This window comes from Rhinatrema bivittatum, chromosome 6, assembly GCF_901001135.1.
Source record: "Rhinatrema bivittatum chromosome 6, aRhiBiv1.1, whole genome shotgun sequence".
Lineage (NCBI taxonomy): Eukaryota > Metazoa > Chordata > Amphibia > Gymnophiona > Rhinatrematidae > Rhinatrema > Rhinatrema bivittatum.
This window is the reverse complement of record NC_042620.1, coordinates 326,458,299-326,478,991: the sequence shown is the minus strand read 5'-3', so window position 1 is coordinate 326,478,991 and position 20,693 is coordinate 326,458,299. Positions and strand designations below refer to the sequence as shown.

Below are 20,693 nucleotides of genomic sequence, written 5' to 3'. Positions count from 1 at the left end.
GGTTCCCGCAAGGTGCTGATCTCTAGCGCCTCCGTTTCTCCTCGCGGCTGGCAGGCACGTCTCTCAGCGGGGTTTACAGGAGGAAACCTCTCCTCTGGTGACAAAGATATTGATGGTTCAAGGCCATGCTCGGGCTCCTCTTTCCCCCCCGAGACACGGCCAGCGAACTCACTACCAGAGTTCCTGCATCCCAGCGGACGTGGGCGTCCATGGGACCCACCACAGGAAGGGTCAAGAGAGGCTCCGAAGCCATACGCTCCCTAGCCCTTCTATTGCGGGCTGAATGCGGCATTTGCAAAAGATTAAACACCCACAGGTAAGAGAGACGTTCACGCCCGTCTCCCCAAAATCGTCATCTAGGATCCTCGCCATCTCCTCCTCCTCCTGCCGTCATTTCTATGTTTCAAGACAACTGCTACTATTGAAGTATAAAAAAGGATGGAAAAAGAAAGATTTATACAGGCCACACAACACCCAGAACAAAAAGATGCCCACCTTTACATTCAGCACAAGCGATAACGGTGGTAGCAATAATGCAGGTGAAGGCAAGATCCTAGGAAGCTAATGAAAAACTAAGAAGCGAGACAATTACATGGAACTCTAAAGATAAAGAAAAAAAAAGGAGATTATGTACTGCTATTTTTATGCCGCAAACCTTATATTTAAATCAAGACTGTTCACAAAGAGAGCAGGCAAAAACTGAAAGAGAGAAATACCATCCAAGCAGTGCACCTTAACAGGTTGCCTTTGCCTATTACATCTTATGAACTTTAGAAGGGAGCTCATTTTGGCAGAAAGTAAGTAATGAGGCACGCACTAGCAGTACATTTGAGAGATCGTACCCAACATATCCTGGCTTATAAGTGAGACGCCTTCTGGTCTCCGAATGGGCTCGTTTTGTGCACACTGTGGGGGTAATTTTCAAAACGTGCATAAAAGTAACAGACTACTGAAGCAATTTTCAAAAGCTCACTTATGCTAAACTGCACTTACACTTGTAAAATCTACTGTCAATAGCATCTCTCACAGCATTTTTCATAAGCACACGTGTGTGTGTAAAAATGCAATTTCACACATAAAATCCAGTTTTAATTGTGTAAATCCTTTTGAAAATTACCCCATGACATTTTACCATAAAAAAAACTAGAAAAAAAAAAGGCACAGAACCCCAAAAGCAAATAAATAAATTTAGGAGATTTCAATTACCTGGAGGACCCACTGGGTGGTCCTGGAAGGGCTATCGTTCTCAGGTCCTTACCTGACCGAAGGTGGTCATTTTCAGAACCTTTTATCTGCCGTCCGTTCTACGCATGCTCCTTGATCTTACCCTCTGCCTCGCTTTATTTTAGCTTAAATTAACATTAACACTGTGTGGCTGCTTTCCTGCTAAGGCCGATGACAGTACAAGCGGTTCACAGCCCAAGAAAGCTGGTGGGGGACCGGGGGGGAGGGAATGGAGGGCTTGCAGCCCTGCAGGTTATCCGCTGTGTTTTGTGCGTTGGGTTCATCCGTATTGAGCGCGCGTTATTAAAAGGGACAACTTTCTTGGCGTCCGTCTCATTAGAGTTCTGATCGGACGTAAAGGGACAGGTGGGGCTTGTGCCGCTGTTCTGGATGGCCTGACATTAATAAAGCCCCGGACCCGTGGGACAGCAGGTGGTGCCTGAACGCCCAGTCTCATTAGCATAAGAATGGGTCACAGATCGTCCCCCCCCCCCCAGCACATGTTCCCTGGACCTCCCAGTCTCACTTCTGCCAAAGAGGGCAGCATCATTCAGATGAGGTTTAAAACCTTTTAGTACCAATCATTCTTATACAGAGAGAAGGAAAATATCCTTAGGCAAACATCAAGCTCACATGCTGCCCAATACACAATAAAAAAAAACACAGACACACACAAATATTTTCATTTACCCATCTAAACGTCTGGTCTTTCAATCCCCAGGCTGCGATATATCACCAGTCTGAATATCCAGTGCCATGTGGCACATTGCTCTTTACCCCATGCAGGCTCTCACGTGGGGTTTCCACACACACAGAGAACGCCTTCAGCCTCTCTCATTTGCATGGTAAAACGTGCAGATATCCACAGGCTGCAAGTCCAGAAATCTTGGAGAGCTGTAGTGGGTCCGGAGCCTTCACCATTCAAGGACAGTGATAGAAGAAGTGGCACCGTTCAAGGTCATTGTCTTCTGCAAGAACCTTATCCGTAGAGACTCGTGAAAAAAAATGAAAGACCACACCAATGACAGGAGATGCTGCTGGTGCTACATTCTGCACGTTGGATGAAAAGGGCCAGAGGATGCGACTGTACTCGACAAGAAACTCGCACACTGCCTTTCCTAGAGGTCAAAGCTCAGCCTGAAGCAGAAATTTCTAGGGTAGATTTCAAAGAACAACCTAAATTTCATACCTCAATGTGAGGGCAACATCGTCAAAGAAGACCAGCCATCCTAGCCTGGGAATCCACGGCACCGTTCCTCACCGTTTCTACAGCTGTACGAAGGGGCAATGTGGGCCCATGCAGAACCCACAGCGCTAGGGTCACCTGCGGCAGTTTTCCCACAGGTCTCTTCCAGCTAATATTGGCCCAGGATCCAGATGCCGGAGAGTGCATGTGTGTTTTGTTGATGGGATGTGGTTTAGTCATTGGAGCTTTCAATAAATCTTCTCTCTCAGCGATTCTCAACCCAGTCCTCCTAACATACTCAGCTACTTCGGTTTTCAGGATATCCATAATGAATATTCATGAGCTAGATATGCATACAGTGGAGGCAGTGCATGCTGGTTTCTCGCGTGACTGGGTATGTCCCGAGAACTGGGTTGATTTCATCGGCTATGCTTCTATGTAAATGGCAGAGCATTGTGAAGCCCATAATTCACCTCCTAGTTCCTGAAAAGCACCGCCATTCATCTCTTTCCTCACTGCATCTGCTGTATCTTTTTTTTTTTAATTAATAATGTGGCTACTATTAAACTTTGAAACCAGAACATATTATCGATTGGGATAGTTTGTCATGGACTTTTTAGTGCAAGTCACCGGGGGCTTCATCTGTTCCAAGGAGCATAATATTTATTGAGTTTGTTTCAGAATTAAAAGAATAGATGCCCTGTGTGATGTTCACTCTTCAGAAGTCCCAAGGCTGTGCTACTTCAACATACTTTATAAACTAATGCACTGAGCACAGCCCTCTGAAACACACAGAACCAGATTTATTAGTAACGCTGTGCAAACCTGTGAAATTCATGGCTAGGGGTTTTTGGCTTAGGTTGACACTTGTCAGCTTACTATTCAATCAATAAACACAACTAAAATGTTGAGTGCTGCTAAGTCAATAATGATTGCCGAGCACACTACTCAAAAAGCGGATGGACAGTGGGATTTACTTACTGGCGTCTCGCAACTGCCTTCTGAGAAGCTGCAGGCCTCGACTGCACTCCTTCCACCCGACCTGGAGGTAAAAGCCCTGCGCCCTGCAACCGCAGCAGTCTCTCCTGATGCAAAGTGACGTTCAGTATGCAAGCAACAGAGCCCTGCTCTCCATCAGAGTGGATGTGCAGTGGGGCGAATACAGTTCTGAATATCTCCACGCCAAACCCTTCTATACAAAGTAGTGGTGGACACCGTGAGCGGTACTGGTGTAGCCAGAGAACAGATTCAGGCTGGAATCTGGCAACTCTCTCATAAAATGTCCTTATTAATGCTAAAAAAAACCCCCAAAACAAAGCAGCTCTGCTTTCCTTCACAGTTCACAAAAACAAATGCAGTAATCTAATTTACAGTTCAGAAGTGCTCTCTTTCTCCAGGCTTCCTTCTTTCCCCTGGGTCTGGCTAGTTATATTCCTCTCATCGATACCTCCACCTGGACCAGGATTCCCTGCTGTATTGGGTTTAAGGTAGATTGGGCCAGATCTCTGCACCCAGTCCTTTAAAGTGTTCTAGGGTTTTCTCCTGTATGCCCCCCCTTCATGGTATAGTGAATTAGAGAGTGGAAAATAATTGATAATTATACAGACTGTTCCTATAGAAACACGAATGAGGACAAGTCCCTGATAGCCCTAAGGTCAACCACTTTCCAGTCAAGTAGAAACAGCGAGAGGAATGGTGGATCCAGTCCTGCAGAGAACTTGAGGTCCGATTCACTAAGGCTTTTCTCCCATTCTCTGTCTATCTATAAATATCAAAGCATTACAGGACGACTTGTCTTGCATTTTGCTCTCCCTTTCCTCCAGAATGACTTGTCTGGGCTTTACGAGCTGCCTCCCCTCGGCTACAGCCACCAGGGGTCAATGCTGCAGTAGCACCCTGCTCCCTGGAGGCCGGACATTTTATGGGTGCTGGCATGAATTACTGCCAACCTTTGCACGGAACGTGTGCGAGACCCGGGTGCGATTCAAGGCCCGGCTCTCGCTGCCCGGGCCAGCTGTGCCGGGGGGATGCTGCGGAGGCAGGGCTCGCGTCCCCTGGCGGGAAACTCTCATCCCGCCGCTCAGTGGCCGGCCTCAGTGTGCACGGGTACCGGGTTTCAGAAGGGGGGGGGGATGCGATTTGTGGCCAAGAGCAGTCACAGCAATGGCTGGACCTGGGAAAGGTTATAAAAATAGGGAAAAACACCCGGGAATTTGCAACTGAAGGCTGGTTTGAAGGAGCTGGAAGCACAAAAAAAGCAGCAGGAGAAAAATACTGGGACAAAAGCAACTATACACAGAAAAATAAAGCAAAACAAGGGGAAGAATGGCTTCTCGGAGTCTTAGGCTGGCCAGGCTGCAAAGTATCTCTCGTCTGCTCAGAGGCGTGGAAGATGGGTGCTCAGCGAGCTCCTTGCAGTCATCCTGCAAGCTCCCTAGCCTGCTGCAGGGTGCTGTGTCCAGGGGGGCGGCTTAGGAGTTCAGAAAGCGAGCACAGTGGCTGTGAGCGAGCCCTGGCCTAGAGAGGAGAGGCACCTGCTCAATTCCCAGCCCTCTGCAAGAGGGAGGAACCTGTAACCACGCCAGGAGCAGCTGCCGTGCGCTGGCCAAACACCCAGGAGAGATGGGACGTTGCCGGGAGAAGCCACTTCTGCCGAGGGACTGGAAAGCAGAAGCGAAGCCGAGGCCAGCGCGAGGATCCCATCGCACTCTACCGCGACGGGGCCAGCAGAGGGAAGGCTGGCGAGGAGCTGGAGGGGCTCCTCGTTTTGTTCTGAGCTTAGGTTTTCCCCAGTCATGAGTAAACCTCGACAGGCACAGTTAAAGGAAGGGTGAATACTGTTCTGGACTTCTTTGGTTGAATAATAATTTCATTGAAAGGAGCCATTTACTATTGATTTGTATTTTCTTCAGGTCTAAGGAGCTTCCCTGCCAAATCTGATGTCACAACTTTAGCAGAGTGACAAATAAATGCCATTTTTGCCTCTTGTTTGGTGATTATTGCACTGCAGAACCATTCGGGTTTGGGGGGAGGGGGTTAGGGAGCACAGCAGTTCCCTCCAGCTTTTGGCACCATGAGAGCCTTCACTAGCAGCCATCCAGAGAGTCCCCTCCCCCCGCCGTTTTACACCCCCTACCAACTCGTCTGGCCTGGTCACTGCAGTGGAGGTCAGCACCAGGGCTCCTTCCGTGGACCGTGGGACCTAAATCTAGCCATTAGGTATCAATGCTGTGCGATGACTGGGACGCCCTCCTCCCAGTTCAGGGACTGGAAAACCTGACCTGGTAATGGAACCCAGTGCTCCACCTGGCCACCAAGTGCTACTGCAATCCAGGAGGGGGTGGCCAACTCCAGTCCTCCAGAACCACAACAGCTCTGGTGTCCAGGATTTCCATAATGAATATGCAAGAGACAGAGCAGGCAAATCTCTCTCATGCATAATCATTATGGATATTCTGAAAATTGGGCTTCTTTGTGGTTCTAGAGGACTGGAGTTGGTCACCCCAGTTGTAATCAAATCATTTTTACACAGGATCCTGTTTATATGGGAGGCACTCTAGATGTAAATCTAGATTATAAATTATAATTTCCTCTGCAAATTAAATTAAAAGAAAAATCAATCATGAGAAGCTAGCAGAAAAGACATGTTAGGTTAATTACATTCATAAAGTGACTGACAAAAATCACATTGTGATTTGCCAGACAGTATCATGTCACCCTAGGTTGTAGTCTCAGTACAAAAATTATATTAAACACTATTAGCCAATCAAAAAGCAACGTTAACTATCCCTGATTATATCACAACTTTTCTCCACCTTTCACCAAGGCACTAACTCACACCTCTGGTGTTAATTTGGGCTATGGTACTGTGCCAGGATGATCCAGGACTGTTTCCAGGTGTAGGAGCCCTGGACTTGAGTCTGCTGGATCTGGAGTGGATCACCACGTCTGGGACCTTGTTAGCATAGCACCAAAGACTAACAATAGCCACAGAAATGTGAGCTAACTTTTATTCTCTCTCTCTCTGAACCAGAAACCAACGCAGTCGATGCCACCCAGGTTCATTTACTGGCTGGGCAAAATCCAGGAAAGCCACAGAGACCTGGAGGGCTGGATGGACAGGTAACAGCCTTGCTACTTCTGGTAACTATAAGAACATAAGAACATGCCATACATCAAGCCCAGCATCCTGTTTCCAACAGTGGCCAATCCAGGCCATAAGAACCTGGCAATTACCCAAACACTAAGGGGCGGATTTTCAGAGCCCTGCTCGCCTAAAACCGCCTAAATCCGGCGGATTTAGGCGAGCAGGGCCCTGCGCGCCGGTGCGCCACGCGCGCAGACCCCGGGACTCGCGTAAGTCCCGGGGTTTTCCGAGGAGGGCATGTCGGGGGCGGGCCCTGCTCGCCTAAATCCGGCGGATTTAGGCGAGCAGGGCCCTGCGCGCTGGTGCGCCACGCGCGCAGACCCCGGGACTCGCGTAAGTCCCGGGGTTTTCCGAGGAGGGCATGTCGGGGGCGGGCCCTGCTCGCCTAAATCCGCCCGGATTTAGGCGAGCAGGGCTCTGCGCGCCGGTGCGCCGCGCGCGCAGACCCCGGGACTCGCGTAAGTCCCGGGGTTTTCCGAGGAGGGCATGTCGGGGGCGGGCCCGATCCGCACAGCGTTTTGGGGGCGGGCCCGGGGGCGTGGTTACGGCCCGGGGCGGTCCGGGGGCGTGGCCGTGCCCTCCGGATCCGCCCCCGGGTTGCGACTCGGCGCACCAGCGGCCCACTGGGGGGATTTACTTCTCCCTCTGGGAGGCGTAAATCCCCCAACAAAGGTGGGGGGGGGTGGGTTAGGTAGAGGAAGGGAGGGGAAGGGGAGGGGAGGGTGTTAGAGGATTCCCTCCGAGGCCGCTCCGATTTCAGAGCGGCCTCGGAGGGAACGGGGGTAGGCTGCGCGGCTCGGCACGCGCCGGCTATACGGAATCGATAGCCTTGCGCGCGTCAATCCAGGATTTTAGCGGATACGCGCGTATCTACTAAAATCCCGCGTACTTTTGCTTGCGCCTGATGCGCCAGCAAAAGTACGCCAAATCGCGTGGTTTGAAAATCTACCCCAGTGTCTATTCCATGTAACCATTGCTAGTAATAGTAGTAGTGGCTATTTTCTAAGTCAACTTAATTAATAGCAGATAATGGACTTCTCCCCCAAGAACTTATGCAAACATTTTTTGAACCCAGCTACACTAACTGCACTAACCACATCCTCTGGCAACAAATTCCAGAGCTTAATTGTGCATTGAGTGAAAAGGAATTTTCTCAGATTAGTCTTAAATGTGCCCCATGCTGACTTCATGGAATGCCCCCTAGTCGAAAGTGTAAATAACCGAGTCACATCTACTCGTTCAAGACCTCTCATGAGGAGCATTTCTGGAGATTGCAAACCTGGAGGTTTTAGATTTCAGGTACAAAACTTAGATTGTAAGCCCTCTGGGGATAGGGAAATACCTACAGTACCTGAATGTAAACCGATGTGATATCTCAAATCGAATGTTGGTATAAATAATAAATAAAATAATTTCAATTCCTATCTAAAAGCCTAAATTTGGCTTTCAGAACTTCCATTCTGCACCTATGATGCTCACACCCACATGCTCAATGACAGCCAGCTCCTCTTTAGGACTCTCTAAAATCCTATCTAGGTGATTCATGTGGTCTGTTCCCTTCGTATCAGACAGATAAGTAGCCAAGTGATTCTCACATCCATAAGCCACCCAGCTATCTATATTTCTAATGATCAAATCGCCAGTCGCAATGGAAGTGCTAACCCTTCCCTCCTGAGAACACATCCCTGGACACACACCCTCGGTGCAAGGGCAAAAGGATCACTTCCTGCCACACCAAGGTAATGCCCTCTTTCAGGTGACCTTGCTCTTCCAAAGCAGTAGAGAAATTAGCAGAATGGGGTTGGGACCAGGGACGGATTGGCCCATCGGGGGATCGGGCATCCCCCGGTGGGCCAATCGCTCCAGTTACGTGGTCTGCCGTGCACGGCTGTGACAGAGCCACGCTCGACAGACCACGTGACATGTCCTGGGCCGGCCTGGGCAGCGAATGCCCAGGCCGGTCTGACATTGTGAGTCCGCTCCAGATGAGGTCTCACCAATGACCTGTTGAGAAGCATTAACACCTCCATTTTTCTACTGCTATACCTTTCTCCTTGTGCCCTAATTATTCCTCTAGTTCCAGTCACCGCCCTGTTGCAGTGATCTGGAACCTTGAAAATCAGAAATAATCACTTTGAGGTCTCTCACCCGACTGGGCCATATCAGCTTCTCACCACCCATCACATACTACTCCCTCAGATTTCTGCTTCCTAAACGCATGACTCTGCACTTCTTTGCACTGAATCTTGGCCAACAAGCACATGAATACTCCTCAGGCTTATTTACATCGTTCCTCTTATTGTCTACTTCCTCAAGAGTGACAACAACCCAAGAGAGAAAGAGGCATCATTAAACCAATGGAGGCAAACAACTCTGAAAGTCATCTTCTGTGGAGTAATTTGCTCCCGTTTGATAGTTTAAGTTCATGAGTTGCAACCAGACATCCTTAACTAAGGCAGTGCATTCAAACCTCTCTCATGCATATTAGTTAGGGATATCTCAAAAGCCTGACTGGCTGGAGTGGGGGTCTGTGTGGAGAAAAAGTCCCTCAAATACTAAATTTGCGCACCACTGGTTTAAGGGATGTTAAAAATTCTAAAGCAATAGATCATTGCATTTCAACATTAGCTAATCAGATTAATTGATTCTGTATATGATGCAAGTGTAATGCGTACCAGTAAATATGCTCAATAGGTCATGTTTATTGGTGCTTATAACACTTATAGCACATATAGAATCACAAAATGATGAACAAGTGGTTCCCAGTCCAGTTTCTCAGGAACCCCGAGCCACTCAAGTTCTCAGGATATCCACAATGAATACACCGCTTCCACCTAAGCAAATTGACATTAAGCATATTTGTGGTGTATATCCTGAAAACTTGGCTGAACAGGTGGTCCCTGAGGACTGGGACTAAACAAATAAAAAACGTTTCCATATTCTATCACAACAACTCAATGCTTTGATCTTCTGTCCCGCTGCCTGAGCTCACTCGCACTCTGCACAGATTCCTGCCAACACTTGCAAAGGCCCTTAAAGAGATCTCTTGCATTTGCTATAAAATAAAAAAAGATTCACATCTTCATGCTATTTATTTCCTTCTAAAACTACAACAACATAAGTTCTGAACCTTAAGTCTATTTTTCAAGTCAATATTTAAATTTTCCATAGAGAATGTAAGAATTAGGAAGGGAATCTTTCCTTGGCAACTTGATTCTTGGGCACTGGTACACAGGATTCATGCTCCAATTTTATCTGACAGCATAATAAAAACAACTTATTAATTTAGGTAGTGTGTGTGTACTTCAGATAATTTCCTATTATAAAACTTTGAAGAATTTCTTTTTAACTTTTATACACATATATATTTACCCGGTATATATATTTCTGTGTAATAAACGTATTTAATACAGAAAACAAATGTATCATATATATACACATATAATTGCAACAACCTGAGTCACTGACATAATGCTAAAAACAATTATTGTACTTATCAAATTAAGACGAGATAAATATAACAAAAACAATATAAGTGAATCTACATGACAGCAACAGGTTTAAGATATAATCATATGTAACACAAATCAAAAAGTATTTTCTTTGATACTTCCAGTGAATATGCAAACTGAAGGCATTAATTACTAAGAATGATTAACAGGAACAAGTAAACATAACATTATCTACAAGATTTTACGTTAAATCTTCATGAAGTTGCATGCAAAAGGTTGTTTTGCTTACTACAAGACAACAAAACTGACATTACTACGACAACAGAATTAATTCAAACAAAATGCATCCGTTCTTAATGCACAGACTCAAATGTAGTCAAAATTAAGTGGAGGAAAAAAAAATAACTAACATTGCTACATCCCCCTATCATTAAAACTCAACAACTTTTTTCTGTAGCATCAGTGCGTTTTTTTGTAACCATCTCTAGTCTGTAAGGATTCCTATAATCTAGGGCCATCTCTGGGTAGGAAAAATCAGAGTGACGACCCCAAGACTCACATTTCAGCCTCACACCAACAAGCACTATCCACCCTCCTTCCTATTGGTTGGAGACGAGTAGTGCTTTTTTTTGTAAATTGTAATTTTTATTACACCACCACCAATCAAAAAAAAACAAAAAACAAGAGTATAAGCCCAAGTATAGAATATTGAGCATCCACTTTTTAAATACATAGATGAAGAATGTTAATATGCCCTTTCACATTCCTTTATAATATCTCACTCCCCACGATATGGTAACAGGTGTGACACAGTGATAGCAAGCATACGCCAAATAAAATCTCTAGAGCCAACTAAATCCTCAATGAACCCAGTCAAGTAAGAGAAACCAATCCGCAAATGTACATAGATAAGGAAAATAGGGATAAGAGAGACAGCGTAATATTTTTAGCCACACCTATCAAGGTATGATATTCACAATCTATCATAAAATTAAAACTACTAGTGCGAAGATATCCATCATAGAAATAACGGCAGAAAAGGACCAAATAGTCCATCCAGTCTGCCCAGCAAGCTTATGGTAGCACCAGCCGTGCCACACGGGTCTCCCCCATAAAGGTATCAAGGGGTGGCATCTGACTTGCAGTTACCCCCCCCCCCCCCCCCAATACTTATTTTCCCAAACTGTTACAGACAGGGCCCTTGGTGGTTTCTGTCTGAGTCCAATTCCCCTTTATCGGTCGCTGTTGAAGCAGAGAGCAATGTTGCAGTCACATCACAAGTATCAGGCTTATAGGTTAAGGGTAGTAACCGGCACACCAGCAAGTTACCCCCATGCGCTCTTTTCCTCATTTCCTTCCTCTGGCCTTTAGGGATCCACAGTGTTTATCCCATGTCCCTTTGTCTTTCACTGTTTTTGTCTTCACCACCTCCTCCGAAAGGGCATCCACCACCCTCTCCGTAAAGAAATATTTCCTGACGTTGGTTCTGAGTCTTCCTCCATGGAGTTTCATTTCATGACCCCTAGTTCTACTGATTTCTTTCCAACGGAGGTTTATCAAATGTGCATCAGTAAAACCTTTCAGATATCTGAAAGTCTGTATCATATCTCCCCTGCACCTCCTCTCTTCCAGGGTCTCTTTATTGAGGAAGCCATATATATTGGTTATCATACCCTTCATTTTATCTGCATGGTTGCACCAATGCTCGAACTGTGTCTTACCTAAAAGAAGATCCTCCCCAGCTCTCTCTGCTTTCATAAAATGCCAGATTTGTAAATATTGAAATATATCATTACACCCTAAATTATATCTTTCATTCAATGTCTGATCTAACTTTTCCCCTCCCCGCATACCTGTCCCAATCTTAGAATTCCTTTCTCCACCCAATCTCTAAAAAAAAGTGTAGATTCAAACCCGCTGGAAAGTCACTATTATAATTTATTGACGAATTAAAGAAATAGTGTCTCTTACCCATTTGCTGCCATTGCTTCCATAAACTTAAAGTGTTACCCATAGTCGGAGACAAGAAATCAATCTGTTGCTCATAGTGGCATATCACCAGCCAAACCTGTTCCAGCTTCACCCACAATTTCTGTTCACCTTTTCTATTCCAGTCTAAGATAGCATGCATTTGAGCAGCTAGAAAATACTAAGATGGGAGACTTCCAAAACCAACTCTCAATTTAGGCCTAAAGTTTACACGCCTAGCAACCCTGGGAGGCCTATACTTTCAAATGAAAGCAAAAATAGGTTTTTGCCACTTTTTAAGTAAAGCAATACAAATGTGTATTGGAAGAGACAAAAAAAAAATAGCATATCCAGAGTAAAATGTTCATTTTTATGGTCGCAATCCTGCCCAACCATGACAACAAGAACTCCGACCATGCCTCTAAATCACGAAATATATTTTTTATCAATGGGGAATAATTCAACTCATACAGCTCATCTAAACAAACAATTACTAACATGAAGATCCAAATATTTAGTTTTCTTATTAGCCTATATACGAGAGAAAATTGTTGGGTTTTTTTTAAAACTAAGAAAGCTGATCCACCAGAACAGTAAGATCGAGCAGTTCTGACTTATCCAGATTTAGTTTAAATCTAGAAACTTTACTGAATTCACTCAAATTCATCAACTGCCCCCACCAGTGAATGAGGTTTCCAATTTGTAATCAACATTACCTAGCGAAGCTGCAGAAATATTAACTGAATTATGTATTTTTATCACCAGGGGTTCCAAAAATAAAGCAAATAAGAGAGGAGATAGTGGACCTCCCTGTCTAGTTCCACGCTGTATTGTGAAAAGGTCAGAGTAGGTACCATTAACCTTAACGCGAGCCCTCTGATTACTATAAAGCTGATGTACCCAAAGTTCATTTTATCCAAGGTGCGAAATAAAAAAAGGGCCAATGCACCATGGCGAAGGTCTTCCCAGCATCCACCAAAAGCAAAACAGCGGGAATATGCGCCTTCCTCATCCACCAGATGAGATTAATGATTTTACGCATATTGTCTGCCGCCATTCTGCCCGGAATAAAACCGGCCTGATCAGGATGTACCAACCTAGACATTACCCTGTTCAGCCAGAACTTTTGCTACAGTCTTGGTCCACGATAAGCAACGATATAGGACTATATGACCCGCATAAAGTCAGGTCAGGCCAGGTTTGGCCAGGATAGTAATACCTGTTTCATTTTCCTCAGGTACTAAGGAATTGCCCATTCCAAGAGAACTAAACATTGCCAAATAAATAAGGCATCAATTCAGATGAAAACCTTTTGTAACACTGAGCCAGAAAGCCATCCAATCCCAGAGCTTTAATCACCTGCAGAAGCTCAAAAGACGTTTCTTTATCAAAAAATTACTTCTTCAGATATACTTGGGAGATGGAGTAACGATCTATCTGACTGTTACAGAAAGATCTGAACCATATAGCTCACCATAAAATTGCATAAACCTTGGCCTAATATCAGCAGAGGAGATCAAAATAGAGCCATGCTTACTTTTGATATTAGTAATTTGGCTTTTAGATATACTTTTTTTTTTTAACTTGTGAGCCAAAAGCCTTACTAGCTTTGTTGCTCCTCTCTTTCACTCTTCATTAACCAAGTTTGGTTGTAAAGTAATATTATCAAGTTGTAAGGAACATAAGGCATCTCCAGCCCTCTGCATTTTAACATAATGTTTGTTTATGGAGCACTTCTAAAGCTGCCAGTCCAACTTGCAGCTTCTTTTTCAACTCTTTTTTCTCTTGCTTTTTAAAAGCTGCCCTGGATATCAAGCTCCCGCGGATGACGGCTTTTAAACATGTCCCTCATGTCATTATTACCAGTGTAATCTCTAATGTCTTCTGCTGAGAGCAAAAGTTGTCATCTGCCAATACCTTATTCCAGTGTCCGGTTTCTTAAACTATAAATCTAGCGACATAAGGGCTTGGTCAGACCATGTGATTAATCCAATATCAGTACGAGAAACCCGATTAATCACTGCCTTGTCCACGAAGAAAAAGGCAATACGTGAGTATCATGAGGGTTTGAATAAAATGAATAATTCCCTACAGAAGGGGAGCGATTCCCTCCAAGCATCAATAGGATCCCATTTCTTCATTAATGGTTTGAGGTTAGCTCTGTGCTTATTAGTACCCAAGCCATTCCTCTCTGTCTTATCCAGCTGTGGTGACAGGGTCAAACTGAAATCTCCAGCAATTATTAAATGACCCTCCCCTTTCAGATTCAAGATCTCATCTAAAGTAGAAAAAAAAAAAAAGAAAGGGACCCTGCTTCGTATTAGGGACATATACATTTATCAAGGAATACACTGCCCCTCCAGATTCAGATTTCACCACGAGAAACCTTCCTTTAGGTTAGGGTCTGCATAACTACTTGATGAGACATTCAAAATCCCTACGAAATGAAAATCCCTACTCCCGCATATTTCTCAAAGAACCTAAAAGAGAAATTGGGCCAAGCCAAAAGGTGCTCCCACCGTATTTTATAATGGGTTTCTTGCAGACGTATAATGGAAGCCCCCCAAATCCTGAATCTCAGATTTGTCTTTTACAAGGATTACTTAGGCATTTTACATTCAGTGACATATTGTATTTAAATTAGATCACTTCTATACCCCCCTTCTTCAGAAATCTCCCCCACACCATAGCAGCCCCTAACCACTATATCAGCCCCTACATTTCCCCCCTCTCAACCCTTCCAATCCATACTATCCCACCATAGCACAGCGGTATTCCCCTTCCCCTACCCCACAGCCATCTGCTATTACCCCACAGCAGACCTGCAGGTGCAGTGAGAGGCGTAAACATTCACAAAATGCAATTGGTGCTCCCCCCGAGCTTTAATCTACATTAACTAATAAAACCCACCACACACTCAAACTTTTTATGCCATCAAGCCCAGCATCCTGTTTCCAACAGTGGCCAATCCAAGTCACAAGCACCTGGCAAGTAGCCAAAACATTAAGAAGATCCCATGCTACTGATGCAATTAATAGCAGTGGCTATTCCCTAAGTAAACTTGATTAATAGCCGTTAATGGACTTCTCCTCCAAGAACTTATCCAATCCTTTTTTAAACCCAGCTACACTAACTACACTAACCACATCCTCTGGCAACAAATTCCAGAGCTTTATTGTGCGTTGAGTGAAAAAGAATTTTCTCCGATTAGTCTTAAATGTGCTACTTGCTAACTTCATGGATTGCCCCCTGGTCCTTCTATTATCTGAAAGAGCAAATAAGACTTTCTGCAGACCTTTTTAGGAGGATCATGCTCTAGTTTCCATTAAACAATTAGTTGCATTACATTAGGCTGCACCTCAGATTAGGCCAGAGCAATGTCTCTCAAGCCAGATCCCCCACCTCATCTCCCACAGTCAGACCAGTTTACAGAATATCCATCCTGAATATTCATAAGAAAGATTTGCATGTAATGGATGCAATGCATGCAAATCTCTCTCATTCATATTCATTATTAATACCATATCCTGAAAAATGAGACTGACTAGGGGTCCTCCAGAACCGATTTGAGAAACAATGGGCCAGAGAAGCTGAGCTAATCTTGAAAGCTGCCACCTAGAACAAAACCCCAGCATTAAACCCCTGCAAACAAAGGGTGCTACAAAGAGAAGAGCGATTCAAACGTAATCAGTCACCCACATTAAAGAAGCTCCTAATGTGGGTACATACCCAATGCAGCTGCCCATGCATCAAGAGCCGCGGCATTGCAAACCTTTATAACCCTATCTGTTCTGGCACTCAAGCCAAACCCTAATCAGGGGGTTCCTTCACGGTGTCCTGCCATGTTCACCAGTACCATGGAGAAGGAGAACATCTGGTACGGCTGTTTAATGACTTCCTGGCGCCTCGGGTCATTTAGCCACAGGACTGGGCCACTTACACAGGAAGCTGAGAAAACTCATTATTAAAAATAAAAAAACCGAACAATTTTATCCCAAACGCACAAACCCCGTTTTGAAAAATATCAAACTCCCTGGAGGAATGGGGCAGGGAAGTGTTTAAAAAATGAAATGGATTAATCATGGCCTTTGAGGGGGGGGGGGGGGAGAGAAGAGGCCTTGAGAAACGTAGTTTACAGTCTTACATAATGCCACACAGTAACGAGTATTTAAAAAGATAATTGCTCATTATTTTGCCTTACTCGCCCATTCATTCCTCGTTCAGAAGAATGAATGATGATAAAGTCATGAATCTAATTATTGCCATTAGATATCGCCCAGGCAACACCGAGCTTCCATATTTTTTTTTTTTTGCAAGGCTTTTCCCGCCCTAGCCGGAGGTGTAAATTAGCAGCCAGGGCATGCACTCGCCTTGCAAACCGCTCCGAGAGGGAGACACAAAGGAGCGGCGCGAGGTGACGGGGAGGGGGCTCGCGCCCTCTCGGTGCCCATCTGGGCCCCGCGTGACAGCACAGCTGCTCGCCGAGGGCCGGCTCCTGATTGGCCGGGAAAGGGTTTCATTAATAAAACAACAGCCCTCCCCCTTCCCGCCCGTGGGCGCCTTACGCACCGAGAAGCTGGGGGGGGAGGGGGATGAATGGCGGCTACAACAGAAAGACGCTTACGGATTCATTGCAGGGGCAGGAAAGCTGTGCCCCCCCCCAGGCCAGCAAGAAGCCCCGAGCTCTCCAGGATCAGGGCTGCCCGCGCAGGAAGGAAAGACAGACGAAACCAAAATACGAGAGGCCAGGGCGTCTGAAATAATGCAGCGAGGTGCAGCCTTCTCGGGTGGGGGGCGCCGAGCCTCGTGCGCGCCTACCTTGGGTCGCCCCCGGCTCCTCTTTGTTCGTCGTCGGAGGCCGCCGCGAGCTCAGGGCGCCAGATCCGGGCTCGCTCCCCCGAGGGGGGGGGGGGTCTGTATTAGAATAGATCCTCCGGCTTCTTCTTCTTCTTCTTGTTCCTGCCGCCAGACGGAAGTGAACCTTTCCTCCCGCAGTCCCCGAGAGCCGAGCCCAGCTGAGCAGCGAGACCTGCCGTCCGGGCTGGCCATGCACACGGAGCCCTCTGCACGGCGGCTCCTCCGCTGCCGCTTGAGTGCATTTAATGCGCCAGCCTAGGCTTTACCACGGCAACTGCTGGCGAATCGCACACCTTTCCTCCAGTGGCAACTGATTTCCACCTTCCAAAGCCCATGAAATAAATCCTTCAGTGGTGCAGAATAAGAGAGGCTGCTCCCTCAGCCAGCGCTGATTCGGATTCGCAGGTTTGGAAGGTCAGAATCCGCTTTCACATTCCAAGCCTGCTTCTAAGCAGCTGCAGAAAGCGCACTGCCCGAGCACTTCTGTGCCGCTTTCCTGCAAGGCTCTCAGCTCTATCCCCTGCTCTTGGATAGTCTCACTTACTCCGAGAGCGCCTCTCACTTCCAGCCTCAGTGCTGGATCGGGCTGGCCCCCGGTTTCCACCTACTTAGGAAGAAAGGAAGGAAAGTGAACAGAGGAGGGGGTGATTGATGTTCTGTCCATACCATATGGCCAGGACGTGCGGGAAGGGGGTGTCCAGCAGGATTCAGATGGGTATTTTTGTGATCCATTTATCTGTACAGACTTCATTAGTTCTGCATGGAACTTCTTTTGTTTCATTATAACTTCCAGTTGTGACTAAAGTTGGAGTTTAAACGGATATTAGAATTCCAGCTTCTTATTCGTGTGTAAGCTATACCATCCCATCTTCCATGCAGCTTGCGGTTTTTGACAGAGTAGGCCCCCAGGTGTTCTCTCTCACTCTCCCCTGTGCCGCTGTACTTCACACACTTGTGCACTTCAAACAGCACAGGGACATTTCTTTTCAGTCCAACCAACTTCCTTATTTTCACACAGACGCACAAACATGGCAGCATCTCGCCAGCAAGAGACATTCGCTTCAAGAGGCACCCAAATCCCAAACAGCCAGTGCAGCACAAGGTAATGCAGGTAATTCCCGTGCTAGTCACCATCACATTCAGGCAAATCGTTCTCAGTAGCTGAGGTTCCCATCACTGAACTGGTGCAAACCCCGGGCACTCACTGGATCATTGTGCACTGCAAAAAAAAAAAAAGAAGAAATGATCCAACAGGTTGTTAGCATCGTCCTTGCTGGCGCGCACAAATGTTCCATAGGGATCCGGGCTGCAATACGGACTATGGTGCTGTTTATTTTGATGAACAGATTTCCATAATAACTTTCCCAATCACAGGCTCTCTTGGAATAACAGTCTATAATTTCAATCTTGTACAAAACAAAATTAAAGATCGGACCATCAGCAACCCTCTCCCATGAAGATTTCATTAAGTAACCACGGGTTGCATGGCACCCACCCCCACCCCACTGAAACCTTGTGTCATCACAAGCTATAAACATAACTATTAAGTGACCTTCCTTCAGTGCATCCTGATGTAATTGGATTAGAACAGCATAATATCTCATAGTGCAGCATCCTATCAAGTGATAGGCGCAATCACTCAAAACTGCCAGTGGGCACATTTATGGTTAGAGAAGCTCACCGATGAGATCTTTCTCCTGGGACAGGCAGGATGGAGGTCCTCACACATGGGTGACATCATCAGATGGAGCCCAGGCACGGAACTTTCATCTCAAAGATTCCAGAACTTTCATGCATGCCCTACTGAGCATGTGCAGCTGTAGTCATCACCCTCTCCCCTAGGCAGAGTCCCTCACTCTCTCTTTTCTGTGATACCGTGTGTCATGGTATTCAGCTTTGCTCTCTCCTCACAGTTTTTGTAATTGATTTTTTTTTTCTACAGCTGCAGCTATTTTTGTTTCCTTTACCTTAATATAGTTTTATTTTCTTTTTCCCCTCTTCTTTCCACTGTCTGCCAGTCGCATGGTGGACATTAGTTGTTGTACAGCCTGGCAGAATCCAATACTATCCTTTATTAAATAAATACTGCACCTGCAGTTTAGTATCTGTGTCTTCTTCTTGCTCTGTCTGTTTTTATACCTTTGTCAGGTGCTGGCAGGACTGACAATGCAGTCCATGGGTGATCCGTGTAGGCCGCTGAGCCTGGGGACTCGCCTAACCAGGCAGGAGTTCCATATCGTTTCACCGATCGATCAGCATACATGGAGGTTTGGACAGTGACGAGATCGAGGATCACACCTTTCCTGTGGGAGGGAGGGAGAGCTCATCCTCCCCACATTCAAAGGAACTAGTCTCCATGGGCAGGAGCCCTGGATGATGCAGCCTCCCCTCCTGGTGAGGCTGCACTGGTGATGGCAGTGCAGTCTCCTCGTGAGAAAGGGTGAGCAGGAGCCTGGGCAAGCGGCATTGCTGCTGCACCTTCGGTGCCATGCACAGTAATGGTTGCCTGTGCACACCCGTGCCAGTGCACCGATGGTTTGATGCGACGTCAGGACTGCATTGGGAACCGGGACTGCCATTGAGCACCATGGTCACTTTTGACGCCATCGAGGTGCATGGCTGCACTCGATGCTCTAACTGGAACACTCTCCCTCCTGACCTCCGACAAGAGATTTGCCCTATCTCCTTTAAGAAAAAACTTAAAACTTGGTTATTCAAGCTTGCCTTTCCAGAACCATCTTGTTAGCTTAAAGCCTTCTCTACATCTCTTACTACACTTCTCTGTTTATTTCTCTCCCTTATATGGTTTGATCTGTTATTAATCTTAGTCTTTTTCATTTATTCTGGTTCCCTCTGAAGAGACCCTTAGTCACTCTTTTGACTTTCCCTTTTATTTTATTTTTTTATTTATTTATTTTATTTTATGTTATTATTTTATTCTATTTCATTCCATTTATGTCTTCCGCTTTTCCCCACTCCTTTTATACATACCTGCTCCCTAACTAAGCCTAGTACAAGAACAACAAATTTTGAATTATACATTTACTGGACTTTTATCACTTATGACCTTCATTACTATGTAATCCAATCTTTATCTACCTTGATTACTATGTAATTTAAATTGTATATTTAGTTTTTCTTCTCATTGACTATTACTTAAAGTTGCTTAAATGTTCATTGTTCCATGTAAGGCCGTCTGGCAAGTTTTTGTTCTTTGTAAACCGGTTTGATTTGCATCTAATGTAGGAAGATCGGTATAAAAAAACAATAAATAAATAAATATGAGCGCCAGCAAGGGCCATGCATGCTTTGAGCACACTGGCTATGCCTTCTGTGCTGTAGGCATCAATGTGCATCCTAGACAATGCAGCAGAATAATGGCATGACCTCTAGTGTCGTAATCTGGCCCGAGTCGGGCACCAAGACTGCAATAGAGTGCCATGGTCCCCCTCGATGCCATCAGAGCCGCTCTTGATCCCATCAGGGTACATGCGTGGCCGCCCTCGATCCCATCGGGTGCATGGCCTCGATGCCGTGGACACCCTTGATGCCATCGTGGTGCAGAGCAGTCTTGATGCCATTGAGGTGCAGAGCCGCCATGGCAGCCATCAGGTGTGTTGGCCAGCAGTGCCATTCGTTGCCACTCTCGATGATGTCAAGCACCATTGACGAGGCACAGGGTTCGCCATTAAGCACTCTGGTCGCCCTCAAGGCCATCAACCACCGGGACTCCTGAGAGCCCTTGAATGCCACTGAAGTCCTCGGACAACAGGGGTTTCGGGCCTTGGATGACCTTGGTGCTTTCAAGCCATGGACCCGAGGCACCGTGGAGCACCGAGGCATTCAGGTGCAGTGGTCC

At 45.9% G+C, this 20,693-nt stretch overlaps 1 protein-coding gene across 1 annotated transcript in view; it reads right to left on the bottom strand.

The window, feature by feature from the left end:
• PAK3 (p21 (RAC1) activated kinase 3) overlaps nucleotides 1–17,363 on the bottom strand; it is a 295,456-nt gene extending 278,093 nt beyond the window's left edge. Inside the window, exon 1 of the mRNA XM_029607628.1 lies at nucleotides 16,796–17,363. The gene's annotated coding sequence lies outside the window, so the exon portion shown is untranslated. The remainder of the gene's footprint in view (nucleotides 1–16,795) is intronic.
• Between the last annotated feature and the right edge of the window lie 3,330 nt (nucleotides 17,364–20,693).